Genomic DNA, 14,118 nt, shown 5'->3' with positions numbered 1-14,118 from the left:
GAAATCAGTGAGGTAAGCTGATAAGAGAAGAGAAGCAGGCCTGTCTGCTTTAAGAGAACGCCAGCCAGCTCAGCCGAGCAAGTCTGCCACGCCAACAGGTAAACAAATGAAGGACGAAGGCAATCAATTCGGTTCCGGATTCTTCTTCGCTCAATCATGTTGCTACAGAACATATTGCGACTAGAGGAACCTCGCAACGATATATCCTGTCTTTAGAACAGATTCCATAAACTCTACAGCCCTGTTTTACTCCAAAAACCCTTTGTATTTCAAGAGTAATTTATTTAATTGCCTCCAGCAGAGGCACCAATTAGGAATTTAAACTCAATTAAATCATTAGTGTGGAGTTTGTATTGAAGTTCTATTGTAGTACAGTTCAGACTGGAGCCCCTGCAGTGAGTAAAGTCATTTTCTTGTAAGCATCGATGCATATTTGCCCAATTATTCTCTCTCTGGCGGTGTGGGGGGAGTTCCATAGCCTATAGACCTAGGATCTTAATTTGACCACCTTGTTGCAGGAGAACATTCCTTCAATGCAGGACATTTGAAACTTGTAGTATATTTGAGGTTTGAAAAGGCATCCATTTCAGACTAGAATTTCCCCTAAAAAATGTCTATTCACTATAATCAACATAATAATTTCCATTTCCTGCTGCAGGATTATTTTCCTGCTGTAGAAAACGGGCTCAAATTAAAATCCTATAACTTTACGCCTCAGCACAGTAAAGAGCCAACATTCACATGGCTAGCAGCTATGTGTCCACATCTACAATTGGATAATAAGGTCAAGCACTTTCTACTGTGCATCATTTGCTGCCTAGAGGTTTTATGAAAAATGAGTAGGAATGAGCAATATATGCCTCTGCTTTATCAGGCAAGCATTCACGGTTAGCTTAATCATTAATTGACATTGAGTTTGCTCATTTACTCCTCTGCAAACCAAAAGTAAGTTGATTCCCCACTTCCTTTGGGTTATATTGTGTTTCAGGCTTGGTGTGAAGACATGGGGGAATTGGTCTGCTTTTCATTCTCTGACATTTGAGGCATTAGCCTCAGAGCTTCTTGGCCCTGTTGGGTTGAACGACAAAGAGGACAGGCTAGTCCCAGTGGAATGCCTTCCTTCAGCCCTCTCCTCTCTTCTTCCCTATCTCATCCTCCCCTCTTCTTCTCCCTCTCTCCCCTCCTCATTTGACATTCAAGGAACGTTCCCCTGGTCTTCTGAAACCATTTCTAGACTTTTCCTGGAGTGTTATGAAAGAAAGGAATTTTCTCAGAATACTCAAAGGTGGACAGAGAGACATTAGAAAACCTGGGTTTCCGTTACCCATAACCTACCAGAAATATAATGGGATCGAATAAGAGAGCTACGTGAAGGGAATGGAGATGTAGTCTCACCTTCCCTCCCACTTTTCCTCTAGACTCACTCTCATATCATCACCACCAGTCTAACATTTCTCTTCTCAACAACATGAGTCATGACAGAGTGAGATGGGCTCTACTTTACATGCGTTAGGAGGCGTGGAGCACCAGGAGACAGATGCCATTTACTTCCCATTATGTGTGATTCATATATCGTCAGACTCACGGGGGGGGGGGGCATGACGAGAGCAGTCAGGTGAACAAAGGCCTGGAGACAAGCAGCATGAGACAGAAGAGACAATGCCATTGTCATGTCTGGCACGGAGGCTGGGGAGGAGTAGGGGGGGGGGGGGCGTTTTGGTTCAGAGCAGCATGTGCAACAGTCTTCAACTAGTGTCTGAGGTATATGACATGAGTGTCAGGGATGTGAACTGAAATGCATACTAAATGTACCATATCATCTTTGGTGTCCAAAGTCCATTCTCTACTGAGGGTGAATGGATGACTGTTTGGATTGGGAAAGATGAGGAGGAACTGATGAATAGGACCGTGGATGGTACCAAACATTTCTGGCAAGCTCTCCTGCTTCTGTGTCCGTAGCCCTTTCAGATCTTTACAGGATGAATGATTGATAGTCTCAATCATGGAAATATTAAAGGAAGGCAGAACATATGGACAGGATGAATGCAGCGAGAACAGTACAGGAAGTAGCTAGGTTTCCATATGCTGCTCATATTAGTACAGTCCACTATTTCTCTACCAATAGGGATGCAGCTGTCAGGACCAGGCAGGAACTCACGTGAGCGGAATGTCAATGCTGGGGTTGACACTTCAACAGGATATCACCTTTCATTTGACGCTCCATGAACATGTTAATATGTGACTGGAGGAAATATAGAGAGTGTTTGTGATGTATTTCAGAACTCAGTAAGATGACGTCTTTATTGGCTCTGTGCTGTTCTCTCTTCTCAGTGTCTTTAGAGTTTGTTTGACGTGTTTTCTCTTTGAATCAATATCATGTTATTATAATGTGTTTATAGATCAGTGGCTTTGTCTTTAGTGTGAGAAAGGAGAAACATTTATAGGATGTCTTGGATCTTTTTCACGTTTACAGTAACATGTGATGTTATATGTGTGATGTTGAGTCACAATCACCACATCGAAGAAACACAGTGCTTTACAAACAATATTACCAAACAAACAGAATGATTTTGCATGCAAATGAAAACAAAACTATCACAAGAAAACGAGCAGGAGTCATGTTGAGAAATGAAACGATCAAACTGGCAGTGCTATAACAACAGCAAGGTGATAATTGTGTCTATTTGGTGCTTTCCCTACTATACATTTCTCACTTGAACCTCAGCACATGATCTGTAGCACATACACTACCGGTCAAAAGTTTTAGAACACCTACTCATTCAAGGGTTGTTCTTTATTTTTACTATTTTCTTCATTGTAGAATAATAGTGAAGACATCAAAACTATGAAACAACACATATGGAATCATGTAGTAACCAAAATAGCCACCCTTTGCCTTGATGACAGCTTTGCACACTCTCTCAACCAGCTTCACCTGGAATGCTTTTCCAACAGTCTTGAAGGAGTTCCCACATATGCTGAGCACTTGTTGGCTGCTTTTCCTTCACTCTGCGGTCCATAATGTCTCAAACCATCTCAATTTGGTTGAGGATGGGGTATTGTGGAGGCCAGGTCATCTGATGCAGCACTCCATCACTCTCCTTCTTAAGTGTGCCTTGAATTCAAAATAAATCACAGACAGTGTCACCAGCAAAGCAGCCCTACACCATAACACCACCTCTTCCATGCTTTATGGTGGGAAATACACATGCAGAGATCACCCATTCACCCAAACCACGTCTCACAAAGACATGGCTGTTGGAACCAAAAACCTCTAATTTAAAAAAGGACAAATTTCCACCGGTCTGATGTTTGTTTGTGTTTCTTGGCCCAAGCAAGTCTCTTCTTCTTATTGGTGTCCTTTAGTAGTGGTTTCTTTGCAGCATTTAGACCATGACGGTCTGATTCACGCAGTCTCCTCTGAACAGTTTATGTTGAGGTGTGTCTGTTACTTGAACTCTGTGAAGCATTTATTTGGGCTTCAATTTCTGAGGCTGGTAACTCTAATGAAGTTATGCTCTGCAGCAGAGGTATATGTGAGTCTTCCTTTCCTGTGGTGATCCTCACATGAGCCAGTTTCATCATAGCGCTTGGTGGTTTTTGCGACTGCACTTGAAGAAACTTTAAAAGTTCTTGAAATGTTCCGTATTGACTGACCATCATGTCTTAAAGTAATGATATACTTTTGTTTCTCTTTGCTTATTTGAGCTGTTCTTGCCATAATATGGACTCTTTTACCAAATAGGGCAATCTTCTGTATACCCCCCTATCTTGTCACATCACTGATTGGCTCAAAGGCATTAAGAAGGAAAGAAATTCCACAAATGAAATTTAAGAAGGCACACCTGTTAATTGAAATGCATTCCAGGTGACTACCTCATGATGCTGGTTGAGAGAATGCCAAGAGTGTGCAAAGCTGTCATCAAGGCAAAGGGTGGCTATTTGAAGAATCTCAAATAGAACATTTAGTTTGATTTTTGTAACACTTTTTTGTGATTCCATATGTGTTATTTCCTAGTTTTGATGTCTTCACTATTATTCTACAATGTAGAAAATAGCAAAAATAAAGAAACCCTTGAATGAGTAGGTGTTCTAAAACGTTTGATCGGTAGCGTACCTATATCTTACCTTTCATCAATGGCAGAATAACCAAACAGCTGCATGACACTCATTTTATATTCCTCTATCTAAAAAGACATAAACATTACAAAAGGACACATCTATCATAGTGACTTTCCCATTGCCTAGGGGTTTGCCTCAGGGTGTTTAAATCTGCATCAGAGACTGATAATATGATGTCTATTTCTCTGCCCCCCTGAGTCAATTTGTTAGACAGGGAACAATCTGTAGCCATGGACACGTGATGGGAGGAGAGGGAGAGGCCTTTTTGATCTGTTGATATTTACTGACAACCTTTTATCAATATAAACATTTGCACAACAAATGCGAGGTAAATATTTTCCATTATGTTTTATTTCGACATTTTGTGTTGCACTGTCCCACCACATGTTTGAGAAAAGACAGGGAACTGTGGGAACTGAATTGTGGGAGCTGAATAGGCTATTGTTGATGTCGAATGATCATGTGAAAGCAACTTGCAGACATGCAAATATAGCTCTGTGTATATAGTCAGGGAGGACAAGCAGCCATGCCTATAAAGCTCTTTGCCTGGTCAGCCATGGTGACAGTTTTGAGGCCATGGTCCTCCTCGCTCTGCACATTCTCTTTCTCTCCTTGTTGCTGATATATTCTGGCCAGTCTGGCAGAGCAGCTGCACAATCATGTCAATTCAACAGTGACTTATTGGCATGAAATGCAAAGGTATTTCATATTTTCAAAGTAAACTCTAACAACAAACATCGTAAAACATCAAGGGATATTTCGTAGACATTGGCTGTAAGCCAATAAACAAAAGGTAAAGCTGTGAAACACAAGGGATAAGCTGTATATTATGTTGTTACGGAAAAGCGAAGTTGTATGATCGCAGACAATAGAGAGTGATAGGGAGAGAGAAAGTCCAAAAAGGAGCTCAATTATATGCATGAGATAATTACAGCTTCCTAGCTGAATTGAGAAAATAGGCTCCCGTCTGAATAAGGGCTCACAGGGGGAGAGAGCCGTCCTCTGCATGTGAAAAGTGTCCCCCTTTCTGCCCCCCGATTGTACAAATTGTTCACACTAGTCTATTTAAACATGCTGGCTTTTCAGATAAAGCCGGGGCCCCCGCCCTCGGCCCCCGGCCCCGCGTTCTGTTATTCTGTTCTGAGGCTTGATTATACAGCACAGAAGATTGAGTGTGGTGCCTGCATGCCTCTTGGAGGACAGATCACTTCTGGTTCTCCACTGCTGTTTGTTTGCTGTTTGTTTACTTTCTGAGCTGGCCAGTAGGGAGCCACTTACAGTGGAGTAGAGAGGAGAGTAAGAGGGAGGGAGAGCAGAAACCCGGACTTCACCAAAGAAATCGGTAATACAGACATTGTCATCCTGCAAGAAACCTGGTATAGAGGAGATGGACCCACTGGTTGCCCTCTAGGTTACAGAGAGCTGGTAGTCCCATCCACCAAACTACCAGGTGTGAAACAGGGAAGGGACTCAGGGGGTATGCTAATTTGGTATAGAGCAGACCTAACTCACTCCATTAAATTAATCAAAACAGGAACATTCTACATTTGGCTAGAAATTCAAAAAGAAATTATCCTAACAGAGAAAAATGTCCTCCTGTGTGCTACCTATATCCCCCCACTAGAATCCCCATATTTTAATGAAGACAGCTTCTCCATCCTGGAGGGGGAAATCAATCATTTCCAGGCCCAGGGACATGTACTAGTCTGTGGTGACCTAAATGCCAGAACCGGACAAGAACCTGACACCCTCAGCACACAGGGGGACAAACACCTGCCTGGAGGTGACAGCATTCCCTCCCCCATATGCCCCCCTAGGCACAACTATGACAACATAACCAACAAAAACGGGTCACAACTCCTGCAGCTCTGTCGCACGCTGGGTATGTACATAGTCAACGGTAGGCTTCGAGGGGACTCCTATGGTAGGTACACCTATAGCTCATCTCTTGGCAGTAGTACTGTAGACTACTTTATCACTGACCTCAACCCAGAGTCTCTCAGAGCGTTCACAGTCAGCCCACTAACACCCCTATCAGACCACAGAAAAATCACAGTCTACTTAAACAGAGCAATACTCAATCATGAGGCATCAAAGCCAAAGGAACTGAGTAACATTAAGAAATGCTATAGATGGAAGGAATGCAGTTTGGAAACCTACCAAAAAACAATTAGGCAACAACAAATTCAATCCCTCTTAGACAATTTCCTGGGTAAAACGTTCCACTGTAATAGTGAAGGTGTAAACTTGGCAGTAGAAAATCTTAACAGTATATTTGACCTCTCAGCTTCCCTATCAAATCTAAAAATCTCAAATAGAAAACCGAAGAAAATTAACAATAATGACAAATGGTTTGATGAAGAATGCAAAAATCTAAGAAAGAAATTGAGAAACCTGTCCAACCAAAAACATAGAGACCCGGAAAACCTGAGTCTACGCCTTCACTATGGTGAATCACTAAAACAATACAGAAATACACTACGGAAAAAGAAGGAACAGCATGTCAGAAATCAGCTCAATGCAATTGAAGAATCCATAGACTCTAACCACTTCTGGGAAAATTGGAAAACACTAAACAAACAACAACACGAAGAATTATCTATCCAAAATGGAGATGTATGGGTAAACCACTTCTCCAATCTTTTTGGCTCTATAACAAAGAATAAAGAGCAAAAACATATACATGATCAAACACAGATCTTAGAATCAACTATTAAAGACTACCAGAACCCACTGGATTCTCCAATTACATTGAAAGAGTTACAGGACAAAATAAAAACCCTCCAACCCAAAAAGGCCTGTGGTGTTGATGGTATCCTCAATGAAATGATCAAATATACAGACAACAAATTCCAATTGGCTATACTAAAACTCTTTAACATCATACTTAGCTCTGGCATCTTCCCCAATATTTGGAACCAAGGACTGATCACCCCAATCCACAAAAGTGGAGACAAATTTGACCCCAATAACTACCGTGGAATATGTGTCAACAGTAACCTTGGGAAAATCCTCTGCATTATTATTAACAGCAGACTCGTACATTTCCTCAATGAAAACAATGTACTGAGCAAATGTCAAATTGGCTTTTTACCAAATTACCGTACAACAGACCATGTATTCACCCTGCACACCCTAATTGACAATCAAACAAACCAAAACAAAGGCAAAGTCTTCTCATGCTTTGTTGATTTAAAAAAAGCCTTCGACTCAATCTGGCATGAGGGTCTGCTATACAAACTGATGGAAAGTGGTGTTGGGGGTAAAACATACGACATTATAAAATCCATGTACACAAACAACAAGTGTGCGGTTAAAATTGGCAAAAAACACACACATTTCTTCACACAGGGTCGTGGGGTTAGACAGGGATGCAGCTTAAGCCCCACCCTCTTCAACATATATATCAACGAATTGGCGAGGGCACTAGAAAAGTCTGCAGCACCCGGCCTCCCCCTGCTAGAATCCGAAGTCAAATGTCTGCTGTTTGCTGATGATCTGGTGCTTCTGTCACCAACCAAGGAGGGCCTACAGCAGCACCTAGATCTTATGCACAGATTCTGTCAGACCTGGGCCCTGACAGTAAATCTCAGTAAGACCAAAATAATGGTGTTCCAAAAAAGGTCCAGTCACCAGGACCACAAATACAAATTCCATCTAGACACTGTTGCCCTAGAGCACACAAAAAACTATACATACCTTGGCCTAAACATCAGCACCACAGGTAACTTCCACAAAGCTGTGAACGATCTGAGAGACAAGGCAAGAAGGGCATTCTATGCCATCAAAAGAAACATAAATTTCAACATACCAATTAGGATCTGGCAAAAAATACTTGAATCAGTCATAGAGCCCATTGCCCTTTATGGTTGTGAGGTCTGGGGTCCGCTCACCAACCAAGACTTCACAAAATGGGACAAACACCAAATTGAGACTCTGCACGCAGAATTCTGCAAAAATATCCTCCGTGTACAACGTAGAACACCAAATAATGCATGCAGAGCAGAATTAGGCCGATACCCACTAATTATCAAAATCCAGAAAAGAGCTGTTAAATTCTACAACCACCTAAAAGGAAGCGATTCCCAAACCTTCCATAACAAAGCCATCACCTACAGAGAGATGAACCTGGAGAAGAGTCCCCTAAGCAAGCTGGTCCTGGGGCTCTGTTCACAAACACAAACACACACTACAGAGCCCCAGGACAGCAGCACAATTAGACCCAACCAAATCATGAGAAAACAAAAAGATAACTACTTAACACATTGGAAAGAATTAACAAAAAAACAGAGCAAACTAGAATGCTATTTGGCCCTACACAGAGAGTACACAGCGGCAGAATACCTGACCACTGTGACTGACCCAAAATTAAGGAAAGCCTTGACTATGTACAGACTCAGTGAGCATAGCCTTGCTATTGAGAAAGGCCGCCGTAGGCAGACTTGGCTCTCAAGAGAAGACAGGCTATGTGCTCACTGCCCACAAAATGAGGTGGAAACTGAGCTGCACTTCCTAACCTCCTGCCCAATGTATGACCATATTAGAGAGACATATTTCCCTCAGATTACACAGATTCACAAAGAATTCGAAAACAAATCCAATTTTGAAAACCTCCCATATCTACTGGGTGAAATACCACAGTGTGCCATCACAGCAGCAAGATTTGTGACCTGTTGCCACGAGAAAAGGGCAACCAGTGAAGAACAAACACCATTGTAAATACAACCCATATTTATGCTTATTTATTTTATCTTGTGTCCTTTAGCCATTTGTACATTGTTAGAACACTGTATATATATATATAATATGACATTTGTAATGTCTTTACTGTTTTGAAACTTCTGTATGTGTAATGTTTACTGTTAATTTTTGTTGTTTTTCACTTTATATATTCACTTTGTATGTTGTCTACCTCACTTGCTTTGGCAATGTTAACACATGTTTCCCATGCCAATAAAGCCCTTGAATTGAATTGAATTGTAAGAGGCAGGGAGTGGACAGAAAGAGAGAGGAGTGGAGTGAGATGGGAGAATGGGAGTGGAGAAAGAGATTGGGGAGAGAGAAAGGAGATGACAGGAGAAAGGAGAGGGGAGGGGAAAAGGGACGGAGAGAGGAGAGCTATTGGGATTTAGTGGTCTGTTAACCACTGAAAGGGTTAGGACTGTTCTTCTGTCACATTAGATGATCACTGCTATATCAGAGTGGAGTGATTGGAATGATGAGAGCATCACCTTTCAGAAGCTTTCTGTGTTAAATGCTCTTTATTGGTCCTGTAAAAGGTACCCTTTGCTGTCCAAGGCTGCATCCTCCATTCTGCATGTCTTCTGGATCGGTGCCAGCCTCTACCTTGCCTTGTGTTGATTTCTTTAAAGTGGCAGTTGAAACAATAACAAAGTGTTTCGGTAAAGAGCTGAGGGATTGGGCTGGACAAATGTAACCACTCTCAAATTCATAGACAGCTATGTATGCAAGGACTGACCATCCAAGATCTTAATATTATAGTTTGAACCATGTTCTGAGGCTATACAGTGTTTGTTACATTTACTTTGTATACAAACACTGGAGAAAAACAAGTTTATATTTTGGGTTCTGATGGAGTGTGACAGTTGAACTAAGCTCATTAGCATTTACTAAGTTATATTCTACAATAATCAATGCATCCCACTCCTCCTGTAGATGACGTGTGTGTGGATAAGCTTTCTCCCAGAAGGAGTGACAGTGACAGGCGTGATTCATCAGTCTGAGGGCTGAGCATTTATAAAAGTTACAGCGCTAGGGGCCACTAATGAGAGAGAGAGAGAGAGAGAGAGACTAGGAGGAGGTGTTTTCTACAGGTCTATAATAGATAAGGTATGTGCCATAGAGATGAGTAATAGGCCTAGATAATGTATGTTATGTGCCATAATGCATTAGTCAGCAATTCTAGTCCCATCCATTTCCCCATATGCTGATTAATGCTGATCTAATGCTTCATTATGTTGCTTAATATAGCTAATGTGCTGACAGACCAGAGGTGCAGAGGGTTTCACTTTAGAGATATGGTAGTTGTGCGCTCAATGAAACCAGACCCATACTGCAGTACTCACGGAAAACATTTTTCAATGTTAAAATAAAATCATTGAACGTTTTCGGGAGAGGGAAAACCCTTCTACTGTTACCAGGTAGATTCCCTCACTGGTAGATTCCCTCTCTGGTAGAGGTTTCAGAAATGCAAGTGTGTGTGCACAGGCAGTAGTTTGTGAACAAAGACAGTAATTCAGCTCGTGTTTTTGGCTCTACTATTGGCAGAAATGTCTTCTCATGGACATGGTAATCTCAGACACCATAGGCACATACAGCAGAGCTGTTGGTGTTGTTCAGATGTTGTTAAGTGTGCAGCTCACAACTCTCGTTTGAAAGGGGAGACTTCTCTCACATGAGCAACCTTACTGAGTGTATCATGTCTCTCTCATTAACTCTTCATCTCTCCCTGTCTCCTCTCTCTCTCTCTCTCTCTTTCTTCCTCTTTCTTTCTCTCTGCCTTTATTTCTCTCTCTCTCTCTTACTGTTTTGCGTTAAGGGTTTCTAATGTCAGTGCTGGCGGCCAGTAAAGCTGAGCATCTCCCTCTGCTTGTAATACAACCTGTCCCCAGGACTCTCTCTTTCTTTGATGCTGACATTGTCTCTGCCACCGGCTATTGTTTGGAATTGAGTTTTCAGTGCCGCAATGAGCTGAGCTCTGTCAATTATTGTTTGGCCGTCTGGCATTGGGCAACATTAGACTCTGTTACTGGCTCATCATATAAGGCCTTGGGTTGCCGTGGAGACCCATTGGTTTGGCTTGAGAATGTGCATTCTCTTTTGCAAAGCAGCTGCTGTGGTTAGCCAATCTTAACAATGTACTTGAAACCACCTGAAATTAAATAATTTTATATAATCAAAGTGTAATAGGATATGACCAGCTACTACCTACTATAACTGGCTATTAGGGAATACTCACTTAATCCCAGTACAAGGGCACTATTCTAAATCTGATCATGAGATGATTTAAGTTTTCATTAAATAATTTCTTATGCATTATGATGTGATTATATAATCATATGATGTTGATATGTGGTATAGCTATTAAAACATACCATAGTCCTTGGCTTAAGCCACTGCTGCTCGGCCTCTGTGCAGCTGTGCACAGGTGGGATGACTGGTGTTTCCATCTGGGAATAGTGTGCAGACTGGAATAGTAATGCAACTGTGTGGTTGCATAATGCAGTGCCAGCAACACATGAACAGTGATGTTGTGTCATTGTTACTGGCTCAGAGGGCTTCAGTACAACCTACGATGGGATATAAAAATAAAATGATTAGACTATAAAATCACTCAACATGTGTCACGACCAGCAAAAATAACTGACTGGCGCAACATGTAACAGCATGTAACAACATGTAACAGCATGTAACAACATGTAACAGCATGTAACAACATGTAACAGCCACTAAATTCAATACAGCAATACGGGTTTCAGCTTTTCTATTAAAGGTACATGCCCTTGATTAAATGTAATCTAATGTGTCCAACATAACAGAGCTCACATAAACAGAATAGAAGACAACTGAACAATAACTACACTAAGAACGGTTTCATAGACATAGGTTAAGTCCTTAGACTAAGCAATGCCTCTTAATGCAGATCTCCATTGACAGGAACTTCTTAGTCTAAGACTAGGCTTCATCTCTGACTGTGTAACTGGTATGTAGTGTGTCACAAACAGCTGACTTTTCACCCTACACTCAAACTGTGTGGTTTCTCAGTTTTCTTCATGGACCTGTAGCAGCAAGCCCTTATGCTGACCTCTCCTGTCACTTTGTCCCTGTTCGAAACTGTTTGGAATAAAAAGAATGAGCAATCATAATGTTAGCTAGCTACTGTAAAAGGTATGTCTTAACTCTGGGATAGGTGTCCCGCTAGGGGGACAACTTCCGGGGGAAACTGGAGTGCGCACAATTCAAATAAATAATCATAAAAATGATGGATACTAAACATTTATGTATTAATTCTTGTTAATCTAACTGCACTGTCTGATTTACAGTAGCCATTAGAGCAAAAGCATGCCATGCGATTGTTTGAGGACGGAGCCCCACATCAAAATATTTCTCACAGGTTTCATAAATTCACAAATAGCAATTAAATATTCACTTACGGTAAGGGTGCGTGCTGGTGGCAGGGAAGTCAGGCGCTGGAGATCGAACTTGGTATAAAACGGAGCAGTTTAATAAGTGCTCAAAAACTCTGAAAACCAAAATATACAAAAAAATACAAGTGGGTAAAACCCGTCGCACAACCGAACATATCTTGCACATAGCTTACAAACAAACAATCACTGACAAGGACAATGAGGGGGAACAGAGGATTAAATACACAACATATAATGAATGGGATTGGAACCAGGTGTGATACAAGACAAGACAAAACCAATGGAAAATGAAAAGAGGATCAGCGATGGCTAGAAGGTCAGCGATATCAACCGCCGAACGCCACCCGAACAAGGAGAGGGACCAACTTCAGCGGAAGTCGTGACACTTACATTTTGTACATTTTCCTCTGATTTGTCATCCAAAGGGTCCCAGCTATAACATGTAGGCGTTTTGTTGGATAAAATCCTTCTTTATATCCCAAAAAGTCTGTTTAGTTGCATTCAACATGCAGAGAAAGGAATTCAAAATCTACCACTAAACTTTGTTAAATTAAACTACGTTACAGCTTTCAGTAAATGTCCTTGTCTGGCCTAATATGCAACTTGGCTATACTTACCTTCATAGTTGAAAAGGTAACTGGAGACAAAGTTTGAATCCTTTTCCAACTTGGAGGTTGGTGCTTTGCTACTTGTCTTGGCCAGACAATGTAAATCTGTCACTTTTATCTTTGGCAGCCCTTGCAAGTGCCTTGAGTAAAACAGTGCCATGGTTGGTTTGGGAGGTGTGCGTTGACTAATTGCTAGCCACCTTACTAGTTAGCTAGCTAGCTATTAACACGCTAAGAGACAAAAAAAAGTTAAAGAACACAATAATCGAATCACAAAAATCACTAACTGAACGGATAAACAGAATTTTCAACAAGAATGATAAAAAAACGCTATGGAAATATGATTCTAATAATATTCTGATATAATGATAAAACAAGCAACTTCGAGGCTTGAATGGCTACAAGCTGACAGGACGCGATCGGGACAGGAAGCTATGTATCAGGTAGGAAGTTGAGCGGAAGTGGGCGTAGCTACGTTGTGCAAAAGGTCTATAGGGCCACCATGGCTCACATTCACTGTTGACATAATCAAATTGTAATTATAAAGCCCTTTTTACATCAGCAGTTGTCACAAAGAGCTTATAAAGAAACCCAGCCAAAAACCCTTAAGAGCAAGCAATGCAGATGTAGAAGCACAGTAATGAAGAGGAGTAGGATGGAATTAAACCAGTTGGCGCGCGTTGGAGCTAAAAAATGACGACAGACATGAAGTCCCGAAGCACCCCGCCGTTGTGGTTACTCACTACTCGTAGATATTTCCTCGGCAAAGTATAGCAGTTCCGTGCAGGTGTCCTCACAAGATCCACAGCTATCAATGCAGACAGTACTCCTTAGCAGCAACAAATATCCCATGGTAACATGAGCTTGTTAATCTTTCAATTCTCTCCAGGTCTCGGTAGGTGTAGGTTTTGTTATATTTTTATTGTCTACTTTTATCGTTTTTCTTCACCAACACTGATAATGTCTCTCCATCTTTTTTCAACGTCCCTCCCTACTTTTTTCCCCAGCCCTCCTGTTAACCAGGTCAACTGTCCCATTGGCCACAGCTTAACCTGCTACCTTACTGGTCAAAACTAAAACTTAAAAGTAAACCAAGCTATTCACTTGTACATGAAATAAATATTTATTCAAAAGAAATGCATTAACGACAATACAATTCAGGAGCAATCACCTTTTAAATCTAATACCAATTAATTATGACAAATGAACTCTATACCTGG

Source organism: Oncorhynchus kisutch, linkage group LG4, assembly GCF_002021735.2.
Source record: "Oncorhynchus kisutch isolate 150728-3 linkage group LG4, Okis_V2, whole genome shotgun sequence".
NCBI lineage: Eukaryota > Metazoa > Chordata > Actinopteri > Salmoniformes > Salmonidae > Oncorhynchus > Oncorhynchus kisutch.
The sequence above is the reverse complement of the archived record's forward strand: the minus strand, read 5'-3'. Positions refer to the sequence as shown.